At 37.9% G+C, this 13,629-nt stretch overlaps 1 protein-coding gene across 1 annotated transcript in view; it reads right to left on the bottom strand.

Annotated features, from left to right (window-relative positions):
- Positions 1-13,629, bottom strand: part of LOC306760319 (CUB and sushi domain-containing protein 1-like) — a gene marked incomplete at both ends in the record, with an annotated part of 457,273 nt that overhangs the window by 228,389 nt on the left and 215,255 nt on the right. The gene's annotated exons all lie outside the window — the stretch shown is intronic.

Genomic DNA, 13,629 nt, shown 5'->3' with positions numbered 1-13,629 from the left:
CACACACACAACTCACATGTTCCCATCACATGTGGTTAAAATGCAATTTACAAACCTGCACAAGTAGATGATGTTAACAGATGACCCTGCCACATATCTCCGATTATCTGAAAAGCAATGCTGTAAATACCAGTGTGAGATGAAGTAATTGTGATAAAGAGTGTCAAGTGTTGCTTGTCAAGGGTAAATCTCTTGCAGATTTTTGTTCCCTGAAAGTTAATGAGGCACATTTTGTATCTGAGACTAAGTGTGGCTCATTAACTGCCCCAGAGGAACAAATAACACGGAGGACACCAGAACTGGAGTTTGTCTCTTTCAGTGGACAAAAGCTGCAATGGCAGCGATATAAAATCTATACAAGGTAATAGCCATTGTGTTTTTTTTCTTTTTTTTTCACTTAACTTCTAATAATAATGTAGGTTCTTCATAGTTGCATTGCAGGTCGCTCAATCAGGAAGATCCTCCTCGTGCTCCCACCCTCCCATTTATTCTTTTTTTTTTTTCCTCTTGTGGAATTCTTATCTTTCATATTTAAAAAAAAAAAAGAGATGATATTACACACAGCTGAGCGATCTGCATTACATACAAATTGCTGGCTTATTTGGTGTTGTGAGGCTGTGCTGTCAGAGAAGAATTTTATAAGTGCCTAATAATGTTTCTCATAAACATGTGTGTATTCACAAATCACACACCACACAGCAGTCAGGAAGCTGCAATGCAATCCGCTTTTCTTTAATCAAAGAAAACAAAAAAAGACTACTGTGGATCTGTGAAGCCAAGCAAAGTAGAATTTATTACCATATTGTTTGCTCATAACAAGTTGTTCTCATTTTAATTGCAGTTCAATGTGATGAGAAAACACTGGAGAATTTTACTCTTATTACCTTTTAATATCTTGAATAGTTGCATGATCAAAATACAAAGCTATGCTGCATTTACAGCTTCTAAAGAGCAGCGAAGAGAGTAAGCCTTTTGGGTTTCCTGGTAAAAATAGCTTGAAATGAAGCCCTTATTTTGTGTTGCTGAAGAGCCTCTGGAACCCCTATGACGACTTGCTTTTTCTGTATCCCATAAATGACTGCAGATGGAACAATGTTTTTGCTTTTTTTTTTGGGAAAAAAAAAAAAAAAAGGTTAAAAAAAAACAAACAGAAGTTGCATTTTGGACTCAAATAAAATAGCAAAAAGAGAAACCAGCCACATCCTTGCTATATATTAACTTATTAATAATGAGTAATACAGCACGATAAAGATTAAGACAACAGACATTCCACTTAGTGGCATCATGTCACACAGAAAAAAATAGAATCGAAACAAAAGATTACAGCAAAGGAGAGAAAAGCCAAATTTAATAGTATTATTTCAGTGCTGCTTCTTTCTCAAAAATGACAATGAGATATTCATGACAAATTATCTGCTTAGCTGTGTGTGTGTGTGTGTGTGTGTGTGTGTGTGTGTGTGTGTGTGAGAGAGAGAGAGAGAGAGAGAAAGAGAGAGTGAGAGAGGGAGAGACTGAGACTCTATCACCCTCCTATCTGAATGTGTATGTTTGCTCCTCTGTGGGAGTTAGCCATAAAAACAATGCAAGCCCTGGTAAACATACTTATGTTGCAGTTTCAACGCTAATGTGTGTTTAAAGACAGAATAGCCCTGCGATGGACTGGCAAGTTGTCCAGGGTTTACCCAGCCTTTCGCACAAAGACTGCTGGGATAGGGTCTAGCTTCCCTACGAGCCTTATCGGACTAAGCGGTTGGGAAAATGAATGAATGAATTCACTCTTGTACGTGCAGCTGCTTGTGTTTGTGTGTAGGAAATTGTTTTTTTTTTCATTTACATCATTGTGACTTTGTGGATGTTTGTTGTTATCCAGATCTAAACCTGTCACATTATTAATACAATCATATAAAAAAATGTTATTAAAATATATATACATATATATATATATATATATATATATATATATATATATATATATATATATATATACATATATATATATATATATATATATATATATATATATATATATATATATATATATATAAACGACTCTTTAAGGTCATCAAGTCTTTCTGTACTTTGACTGAACATACACACATGTAAATACACATCATGATACTTGCACCCCTGTTCTTCAATGCTTCAGTGTGCACTAGTCAGATTTTGCTGTTGACACCTGCCTTATACATGCATGCAGTATAATTCTCAACCGTTGATGCAAAAATGTTCTCTGATAGTTTCATCAGTGCTGCACAAACACTGCATCCAGTTCTCCACATTTCAGTCCAAACTCTGGCAAGATAGTTCATTACAAGTTTTTCTAGATATGCATATGCGTGAATGTGACATGCTCCCACTCTTGTGACATGCTCCCACTCTTTGCAGCATGTTTTAGATGCATACTGTATGAGTACGTAGAATTCAATACACACACACACACACACACACACACACTGATGCTTCACAGCCTATAAAGAACAACCTCGTGTCCTAGATTTTCAATTTGACTCAGTGGTTGTAAGTTTTCCTGTACAAAGTGTCTTTAATGTGAACCATCTGTAAGTTTTATTTGCAGTGCTAAACACAGACACTTTGTTGTTGCTATAAATGTGTTTTGTAGCAGATTCTTATAGGAAAGGGGCACAGAAAAAAAAAGAAGAGACGCACTTAAAAAATACTGAGTTTTGTTATTCAAATAAAGCAGTTGGATTTTAAAGAGATGACCAGAAGATGTTCCTGAAACAGAATACTTCAATTCATTTGAATTGGGGAGTTTTAAGCCCACTTAGGGGGCATCTACACCAGGATAGTCTGGGAGACTTGGTTTGAATAAACAGGGATTTGGAAAAAATGACATACCTTCCTTTGGTTTGGTTTGTGTTCAAACTGCACTTAACTTAAACAGACCAAACCGCCTGGACAACGTCACATCGCTAAAAAACAACTGCTTGCCATGGAACGAGACTCCTGCAAAAACAGTTTTGCAGATGAAAACTGTATTAGGTGTGGGTGGGTCGCAGGATTTTTTTTTATTTCCTTTTCCCTTCTTTTCTTTCCTACTTTTGTGAACACAACAGGTGATTTAGTGATCAGACGCCTGGAACGCCTTTATTGTGAAGCCCTTCTGAAGTATTTCCAAACCTTGCACTTACTGCCATCAGATGTCCAGCTGTGCAGGCCCACTACTGGTTTTGTGGTTCAGGATCAGAGAACGCAGCAGAACCCAGAAATGGGGGACAATATCTGGCATACTCCCAATAATAATAATAATAATCATAATCATACTGGATTATTTTTATACAGCCATTTTCCATACATCAAAAGTGCTATACATAGAATCTATTATTGAATCACTCCTCATTCATGCTTGGTGATGGTAAGCAACATGTGTAGCACAGCTGCCGTGGGGCACACTGACAGAAACGTGACAGCCAATGTGCTCCAGTGGCCTCTCTGACCACCACTGAAACATTTATACAGCAGTGATGCCGACACTAGAGGCAAGGAGAGAGAAGTGTCTTGCCCAGGGACACAACAGCAGATTGACAGGAGAAGTGGGATTTGGACCTAGGGACTGTGGGGAGGCAGTCTGGTGGTTCAGTGCAATATTATCAAAGTTAAAAAGAAAATAAAACAAAAAAAGCTTAAGATCAAGTTTTGCTTAAAATAAACCTTTAAATATGTTTACTCTGCTGTTGTCTTTTCCTTTTTTTTATTATAAATGAAATTATAAAAATATAACAAACCATTTTAAATATGAGCAGAAATAAAGAAAAGTAATGTAGTGAACGAGGGTACAGAGGTGTTGTTACAATTATAATGTGTTAACATGAGGGTTGGGTTGCAGGTTGTACATGAACTGGTTGGTTTGGATCCAGATATCAATAGTTTGGGTCTGGTCATCGTAATGGATTCGGGTGGGTTGGTAAAACTGGACCCATGCAGAACTCTTTTTTGAATTTCACTGTGGTGTGCAGAACATACAATTTCAAAACACATGCTGTAGTCATTGTTTTCCCTCCAACCCAACCAACAATCTGCATCACTTCCTTCTTTTCTAGATGCTCTAACGCTGTTGGCAGAAATCGCTTCCTTTTCCGTTGCTGGACAGTCCATTTGGAAGTGAGCTGAAAGCCCCAGCTTTCAAGTGCACCAGTCTGCAGCTTTGCTCTCTCTTGGTATGGTTGGTGTTCATACAGTACCAAACAAATCGTACTATCCCTGAAAGCAGACTGCAGTCCGTTTAAAGTGGACCAAACAGCAGTGATATACAAGTACCCGTACAAAATGGCTCAAAGGAAAACTCCCTGCTCACAAATTGGCCAATACAGCCATTTGTGACCTGACCAGCTCAAATCAAACTGCAACTTCTCACCCAAAGAATCAACAAAACGTTTTAAATTTGGTGACTATCACATACTTTACTCTCTAAAACCCTCCCTTTAAAACGCTCTTAACAAGAGCTCCTCGTTTCGGTTCCCAATTCTTCACAGATCTCCTCTCTGCATTCCTTGTTTTATTTATTCAATTTATTTTTACAAAACTGGTCTATTGAACTTTATTGTAAATTACAAACTGTGTTGTAAAATGCTAAAAAAGATGTTATATTTCCATATACATGTAATCTAATGCCAATTTTTAAAACCAACCTTTCTTTTGATATAACTTGCTAAGTTTTAAGATGACAAAATAAAAGAGATGACTAAATTAGATCATTCTTCCCTAAACTTACACTGCAAACTTTATGGCTTTGGTTCCCCAGGATTCAGGAGCAGCTCTACAGAAGAGGCATAAATGTGTCATCTTAGGCAATACCGCTTTCTATAACAAAAGGCCGGTCCAGTCTCATGGCTTTGTGGTGGACATGAATGGTGTCACAAAATAAGACCGTAGTTATTAAAATAATCTTCCTGTCTTTTTTAGAAATCTAGTGCTACCTCTTAAATAAGCATCAAATTTAGTTCAGTCGGAATCAGACATTCTTTCTTCATTCTCTTCACCATTATTTAATTAAAACCACAACTAAAATAAATAAATAAATAAATAAATAAAAAAAATAATAATAAAAAAAACACAACTGAATCTATTCATCCTTCATTTTCCTACAGTTTTACACATTTTCACAAACTTTGGTTAAACATAATATTTACATATTTTGTATTTATTCATTGTTAATGTTTTCCATTCTAAAAATGACCAACAGTACTGGTGATTTTCACTGGCGTCAGCGTTTGTATGGAATGAGTACTTCAGTGGCATTTACACACTGCTTACATTGTCATTTCAGTGGAAGAGCGCACAAAGAATGACAACACACAATAGTGCTATAAAACATGTAGGCTTACATTATGAATCCTCTTCAACAAATTGGCTTCCAAAAACTTCATAGTACATTCCTACAAATCTGGATAATTCAAAACCATGAGCCATTTGAGGCTAACTCATGCTATATACATTAATCAACTTTTTCTTAGTGTTTAATTGAATTGTTCAGTGAACTAAATACCTAAAATACCCATGTAACACAGACACACATACCTACACACACCGAAATATAAATCATACTTACATGATTATATATATATTATAGTTCATTATCCAACAGGGCAATGACCATTAATCATCCCTACACAGGCATTGGAGTGTGTGCCCATTCACATCATAAAACAAAAGAGATATACACACTTGAATGTGTATTGTAACTTTTACATACAAGCACATATTCTAACAATGTGAAATTAAAAGGTCAGTGTGTGTGTGTGTGTGTGTGTGTGTTAATAGTCAAACAAGGAATATGCATAGTGTATTTTCATATTTGTGCTTCAATGAAAATACCTCTAAATGTGTGTATGGGCTTATAGCTATGTGAATACTGCAGCAGCCAAGATCATCTCAGATGATTGATGATGTGAGCCTGAACCGTGCAACTATGCAACATTGAACGCACCGTGGTTTTACAGCGCTTTGCAGCTTTTTAGACCATTTTGCAGTGTTTCTATTTAAATAGAATTCAGTCCAGAGAAAACCTTTCTACGCTTGGACAAACTTATATCCTGTTCTGCACATGTGTAACTGTACGGACAGGCACAAGGGCACACACGCACACACACACACACACACACCTAAACATGATTGTAAAAGAAAATAAGTTTGACAATTTGACAAGGTGTAGCAGGCTAAATGACAGACATGATCACTCAGTACTACATAACAAAAGGCTGCGACACTGACGCACACAAAAACTGGTACATGTGGGACCACCATGCACATTCTTTCTTATTATTTCCATCTCTCCCATGCACACACATACACACGATCATTCATTGTTTCATTAACCACAGCGTTTCATCCATCTATCTTTCAGGGGAGAGAGAAGGACACAAGAAGTGGGGTTGGGTTGGGGGGGGTTGTAGTTAAGCAGAGTAAAGGGCAAAAAGAAGAACTACAAGGACACAAAGCAAAAATGATACCGGAGTGATTTTGTTATAAAATGCATCCAGAAAACAGTGAATAGAATTATGTTCTGAAAATGAAAGCTAGATGCTGAGAAATGGAGGAAAAAAATCTTAGAAAATCGGAAGAAACCTTCAACTAAGCAAGGTAACAGTTTTGACAATTGGAGCAGACAGAAACTTTTAAAGCTCTCATGTGAATCGTGTCATGCAGCAAAAACAACAGGGCAAGGATAATCACAGACATGTCAGAAAAAACACATATCCAAACAGCACATGGGCTTACTGTAAGCACTCACATATTACTGAAAAACAGCTCAAATAGTGTTTTTATCAACTGCGCTTGTAAAAACATTCTGTCCTTATCTTATTCTGCAGATTACATTTCTGACAACTCCAAGACAGAGAAACAAAATGAGAAGAGAAAAGAAGCTGATGAAAAAAGTACCACCCGTGCTAAATTTAATACTAACAAGTGTCAAAACGAATGTTTGTTAAACACAAACTGGACCAACTGTGACAATATTAGATGCCAAGAACAATGCTTTGCAAGTTGCTTTTCTTTTACCCTGGGGATTTTTTTTTCTCTGTGGACCAGGGTTTGAGTACAATGCAGCTCTTTCTACGTCTAGTTCTGCTTTTGGAAACTGTTTTCCAGTTAAGGTGCTAAAAGAAGTTGAATCCTGTGGAAGATAATCACCTGAGAAAACCTCAAACCTCACATCTACATGATGTCGAGATATGTAAAAACTAGCTGAGTTGCAAAACTGACAGCAAGGAGAAGGAAATCTAAACCTTTCCTTTTCTCTGTTGTTGATAAAGAGAAAATATTTAAGACTTAAATGTTAAGGAAAAACAGGAGGATTATTTCTCTGCTCACCTAACACTGAAAAGTTGTGGAGCCAGGTGATAAATTATTAATATTTCACTTTATAGAAGATGCCTTATTGAGGTCTTTTTCAAAAGGCCAAATGTGTTGTTTATTTTATAATGTGATGTTTGTGGCTTGTGATTTGTTCTCTACTGACTTTTGCATTACAAAGGTAAACCAGTAACGTTGTAAATTCTGGCCACCGGGTGGCCGCGTCACGGACATTTATATCTTTCTGCCGGCGCTCTGCGAGGGGCATTTCAGGCCTTCTTCCTGTTTTACATCTGACATGGCTGGAGATGCATAGGAAGTGCTAATTAACACTAAAAGGCCCAGAGCTACGAGAATTTTCATCAGCCTGCAGCCCCCCCACAAATCATTAATCGCCTTTTTCATGTAAATGCACCATTTAGCGCTTTAGATGAGGAACCATTCCACCCCCTCCAGTGCAAAGTTTTAGCTCATGCCTCTGTCTTGAGAGTTTTACCTGAGAGCACTGAATAAAACTCGTGTTTATAATGAAACATGATGAATGAAACATTTCTAATTAAACATTTGCGTCGCCAGATCTGCAGGATCGGGGTGATTTCACATGGCAGCTGAGTCGTCAGCACATCAGCTGATATAACGGACAGTTCTTGATCTGTAAAAAAAAACATAAAAAATATCTATTTATATAGGCTATATATAAATGTATAAGCAGCCCTATTGCATAGGATAAAACTATTTAGAAGTCCAGCGCAGTTTCGGCTCCACGCAGCGCAGTTTCGGCTCCACGCAGAGCCAGCTGCACGGCTGTAGTAGAAAAAACCGACACAAGCAGCACGGTGCAGTTTCTGCTCCGCGCAGCACCAGCAGCATGGCTTTGCTAGTAAAAAATAAAAAAGTGGGGAAAAAATCTACAGAAGCGTGAAACATTTCTGGAGTTGCTACATGCTTGTATCTGGACTCCACAGCACTGTCGCGTGTCGTCGGACCAAACAGTTGCACGCAGCAGCAATGTAAATTCTGAACTGAGTGTAGCTGCGTGATATGTGTCGACACTGTCTGCGTCGTCAGATCTCTACATCAGAATATTATGTCAATGAAAAAAATCAGATCCGGTGCACCACCGGGAAGTTCAGACACCAGCATGAAACGTGTCTGTCCGGCTCCTCTTTTGCTCCGCAGATTCACACGTCCGCTGAACTTATGCGTTCTTTTATATTACAAATATAACAAAGAACACCAGATTCTGATGAACGGATGAATAGATGGATGGCTGAATAGATGGAAAGATATATAGATGAATGGATAGATGAATGGATAGATGGACGAATAAATGGGTTGATGGATAGATGGATAAATGGATGGAAAGATGGATGGATAGATGGACAGATGGATGGATAAATGGATGGAAAGGTAGATGGATTGATGGCTGAATAGATGGAAAGATAGATAAACGGATAGATGGGTAGATGGATGGATAGGTGGATGGAAAGACGGATGGATTGATAGATGGATAGATGGAAAGATAGATAAATGATAGATGGATGAATGAATGGGGTGAGAGATAGATGGATAAATGGATGGACAGATGGATGGATGGATGGATAGATGGATGAGTAGATAGATGAGTAGATGGATGGACAGATGGATGGACAGATGGATAGATGGATGAGTAGATAGATGAGTAGATGGATGGACAGATGGATGGATAGATTGATGGATGTATGGATGGACATATGGATGGATAGATGAATGGAAAGATAGATGGATGGACGGACAGATGGATGGATAGATGGTTGGAAAGATAGATGGACAGATGGATGGATAAATGGATGGAAAGATAGATGGATGGATTTATAGATGGAAAGATAGATAGATAGATGGGTGGATAGATGGATGGAAAGATGAATGGACAGATGGATCATAGACAGAATAAATGTTATTCCTTTACTCAAGTCATACTGTTATAATTTTGTAAGCTGAAATGACTGAAATGCAGTGAACTAAACCACCAAGTTGTTGGTCCTTTCACTGTGCTCTGTGCTCTGAAGTCTTACTGACAAAGTTACTGACTCTGGAAAAATGGGCAATGCTCTGCGTTGCCTAGCAAGAAAAGCATGGTAAGGACCTTTTGGGGGGGAGAAACTACACCAGTCGGGCATCTGGTTGTTCTACAGGATTTTTGCATGACAATAGTGACAGTTAACAAGGTGAGAGTGAATACATAAACTTGTAGAGGGGAGGGGGACTTGCAGGAAAACCTCAAATCCTTGGGCCTTTCAGTGTTAAGAAACCATTTTATGGTGAAATAGAGACTGATCTTTAGGAAATGAGTCTGTATGGGAGACTTAATGTTCTCTGAAGGAATAGCAAGAACCATGTTGTGTGTAACTTCCAATGTCTGACGTACTGAAATGATCTGCCGTAACATAGCCTAGTGCCACATTTTTCTGATTTTTTTTTATTATTACTTACTTCTTTGCTATCCCGGTACAATGTTGACGGTGTTATTAACAATAAAACACTGCAAAAGAACCCTACTAATTGGGTTGTGTGAAATAATGCATTCCCCAGCCTACGATTGGATATTTTCCATCCAGTTGAGTTCCAAGAGACTTTTTGTGCGACATGTTCTCCATCAACTCAGATGTTGCCAAGCTGCAACAAGTGTATGCAAATTTTATGCTAAAAGCAAAAACATCCTGTAATTGTTTTAAGAGTAAACAAAAAATAATAAAATGGATGAAAATAAAAAGAAATTGTCCCTGGTGATAAGATTGTTCAAAAAGGAGCTCCTTACATACTTTAAAGGGGTCCTATTATGGTATTTCAAGTTTTCGGAGCTTTCTACAGTGTTACAGTGTTGAATCCTCATCAGACATGTGAATGGCACTGTTTTTTTATCACCTAAACACATGTTTGAGTTTGAGTTTCAGCACTCTCCGTTCGGTTTCCATGGTGACGAAAAATGCATCGTTTTAGAGAGTTTTTTCTACTTGGAAATCCTTGTGACGTCCCAGGGGATAAGGTTCGATGATTGGTTACCTTCTACTGGTTAACAAGGGCATGTACAAATACATCAGGCGGGTGGAAAACGTTGGATAAAGTTATTTCCAACAATGGCTGGTGAGTTTACCAAAGAGAGACATCCTGCTGCATTCGTTGCTGTGGGTTGCTGTTTTCCACTTTGTTTTCAGGGTCTGATTCAGGTTCCAACATGTAGGGCTGTATGCTATGTGTTGACATTGTATTTTGTTTTTTTATTGAGTTCATATTAGCCTAATCCTTCTGTTTATGAGATGTTACAATGACGGCGAAAGCAGGTGCGGTGTGCGCCCCCGATGTAGTGCAGTGGCGGAGGCAGGGCTTAATGCGGAAGAGTCTCAATCCACTCGTTTTGCCCGCAGGCTGAGCTGACAGCCTACGGAGAGGGTCGGTCTGAAGTAAATAAAGTTATTTGTGACAATAACTCGATTAATCCCAGCCCTTATGGTCTCAGAAATAAAAATAAATTAGCCTGAAATGCACATAATAGTTCCACTTTAATGTTTTTGTTTTATTCTGTAAAATATTGCTTTTTTAATATGACTCCAATGTACAACAAATCCTATAATTTTACATATATTCTGCTTATCTGAGCCAATCACTTACAAAGGCAAATCAGTTGGATTTAGGAGCTTATTTGGTCTTCAGAGAGGAAACAACTTCTTGAGCAGATACACTGATTTTCATAAAAATGGTGAACCGTCTCATAAATCAAAGATTTTTAAACTCTATGATTCTTAAAAATGGCTGAACTGTAGCTACAGGTTGCCTTTTGAAACTGAGATACCTTTGTGGTGTGATTATGGATGAAAAAGGGTTGAATGTAAAGCAACACTGAAGACCGTACATTTCATTTTGTAAAAACACATCAGGGTTTGGAAAAACACATTAGTTGTTGTGTCTGGTGTTACATATAAGATCATGGTGTTGAATGGGACCACATCATATATGTTAGTAGATCCAAATATTTGACTAGAATAGAATATTGGGACAAATATCTACACAAAAGTAAAATCAATAATTAATGACTAGATTATACATGGGAGGGACTCATAAAAGACAACCTGCTCCTCTGCATTGAGAGGAGCAAGATGAGGAGGCTCTGGCATTTGGATAGGGTGCCCACTGAAGCCCTCCCTGGTTAAGTATTGCAGGCGTGTCCCTCCAAGAGGAGGGAAATGTGACCAGGGAAAGAGAGGTCTGGGCTTCCCTGCTTAGCTCAGTGCTACTGCTGGATAAGCAGTAAGATGGATGGATGGATGGATGGATGGATGGACAGGACTGTATCCAGGAAATGTAGTGAAGGGATAAAAGTGAAAATGAGTCGAGATACTTAAGGGGTTTTATCACAACAAAATAACAAGAATCTTTTGTGTGCAAAGTCAGAGTCATGGTGGGGTTAAATGTAACTTTAAAAAAAATAAATAAATAAAAAAAACATGGAGGATCCTAACAGAGTGCTAGACAAACCTTAACGTTTCTGTTGTCCATACACAGTTTTTGGGAAAGCATTTTAGTTTATATGACTCTGTACTGTTTCTATTATATATTTCAGAAGGAGCTACCAAAAATGGGATGAAACACATCTCCACCCATCAACAACTTAGTTTGTGAGCGTAAGTAAAACCAGCAACACATGGCTAATTAGCATATGCACATTGCCAAAGCCATTTCCTAAGCTATTTATGCCCATGTCATTTGCCACAACACAGTGTGCTATAAATGGCTTAACAGATGTTCAGCTAAACTATATTTTATCTCAAAGATTAGCTAACTCACCTTTGGAAATCCCTCCATCTGTCTCTTATAACATGACCATCATGTATTCATTCGTTGTGTCTGTGTTTAACAATATACACTGAGCTACTCAAATACCTTTTTAAAACTTTTCCTTTAAGAAAATGCCCTTCAGTCAATGGAGAGGGAACAAGAACCCTCACAAGTTTCCTTGTATCCTTGTATCTTTTTAATGTATGTATTAATCATTTGAAATGTCAACAGTGAATAAAGATTTCAGGGCTTCACTATAAAAGTGTTCTAGTTTTATATATGACTATTTATAGAATTACATGGTTTGGTGCATGACCAGAACAAATTAATGACATGGAGAGGACTTGTTAAAAACATAATTTTAGCATCTATTATCCAATGAGTAGACATATAAAAACAGAGACACAACAGTAAAATCCAGTTATTCTCCTCTGGTGGTCCTGGTAAATGCAGGTCTTAGGTCGCAGTAAAGCCTGACTAAAAGCCAGAGGGGAAACTTTATATGGCATTTCTTGTGACAAAAAGCTAATGTTTATGGCAAATTTAAAAGCTATTGAAACTGCGTAACTATACACTGTTGTAACAAGGATGGTTTATTTTAGCAGGATCTGCTCTTACACGATCTATAGTAACAAACAACACTGTCGAACTACATCCAATGAAAAATGTTAGCTTTAGGCTAATTCATGCTTTACAATTGACGTGTACAGCCTAAATTAGCCTAGAGCGGAATTGTTTCGGAGAAAGCTGGAAACTATAGCACCCCCTTTAAAGGGATGTCATGTAACTTTTGACCCAAACATTAGCCTAATGTAAATAATCACAGATTATTGGGCTGCTGTGTTTGGAAACCACATGTTGCAACCCTGCAGGAGCAGATCTGTCCCTCATGGGATCATGTGACCTGGAAAGTTTTGTTTTACGGTCATTTCTCTGTAAACACAGAGGCTCTGCATTGTGCTACTTTTTCCTCCTCTGACGAAAGCTTGTCATGACTGAACGAAGTAAGGAGGTGAAAACAGTGTTTGAGGAGGCCACAAAGAAGAAGCAGGGAAGGAATTGCTCTAGAGAAAAGACAAGACTTGACCTTGGCAAAGAATTTGCTCATTGAAGTCTGATGAAGGAACAGAAACCTGCGGTCTGTTTGCCTCAGTATTACTAGATTGGTAAGTTAGCTCTTTGCCTGCTGTGAAGATGTACTAAAATGTAACGTACAATTTTACATATTTTAGCCAGTGTTTCTTCAAAACAGTGGTGGTAAGTGTCTGATTAGCTACAGAATGTTGCAATATGTTTGTGTTGATTTGGCTTTTACCTATGTGCCTAATTGAAAGTAATCGGCAGGATACCAAAGCTAATCTGACTCTCTAAACATTTTGCACACACTGGGCTAGTTTTCATGTAAATAATGCATTCTCTACAAATCATGCAAATATCAAGGAAGTAACTAGATTATTCCCATAATTTCCAGACTAAAGTTTAATTTAAACCACACTTTCACCA

The sequence above is a fragment of the Telmatherina bonti genome (assembly GCF_933228915.1).
Source record: "Telmatherina bonti genome assembly, chromosome: 1".
NCBI lineage: Eukaryota > Metazoa > Chordata > Actinopteri > Atheriniformes > Telmatherinidae > Telmatherina > Telmatherina bonti.
Note: the sequence above shows the minus strand (reverse complement) of the source record. Positions and strands in the feature narration are given on the sequence as shown.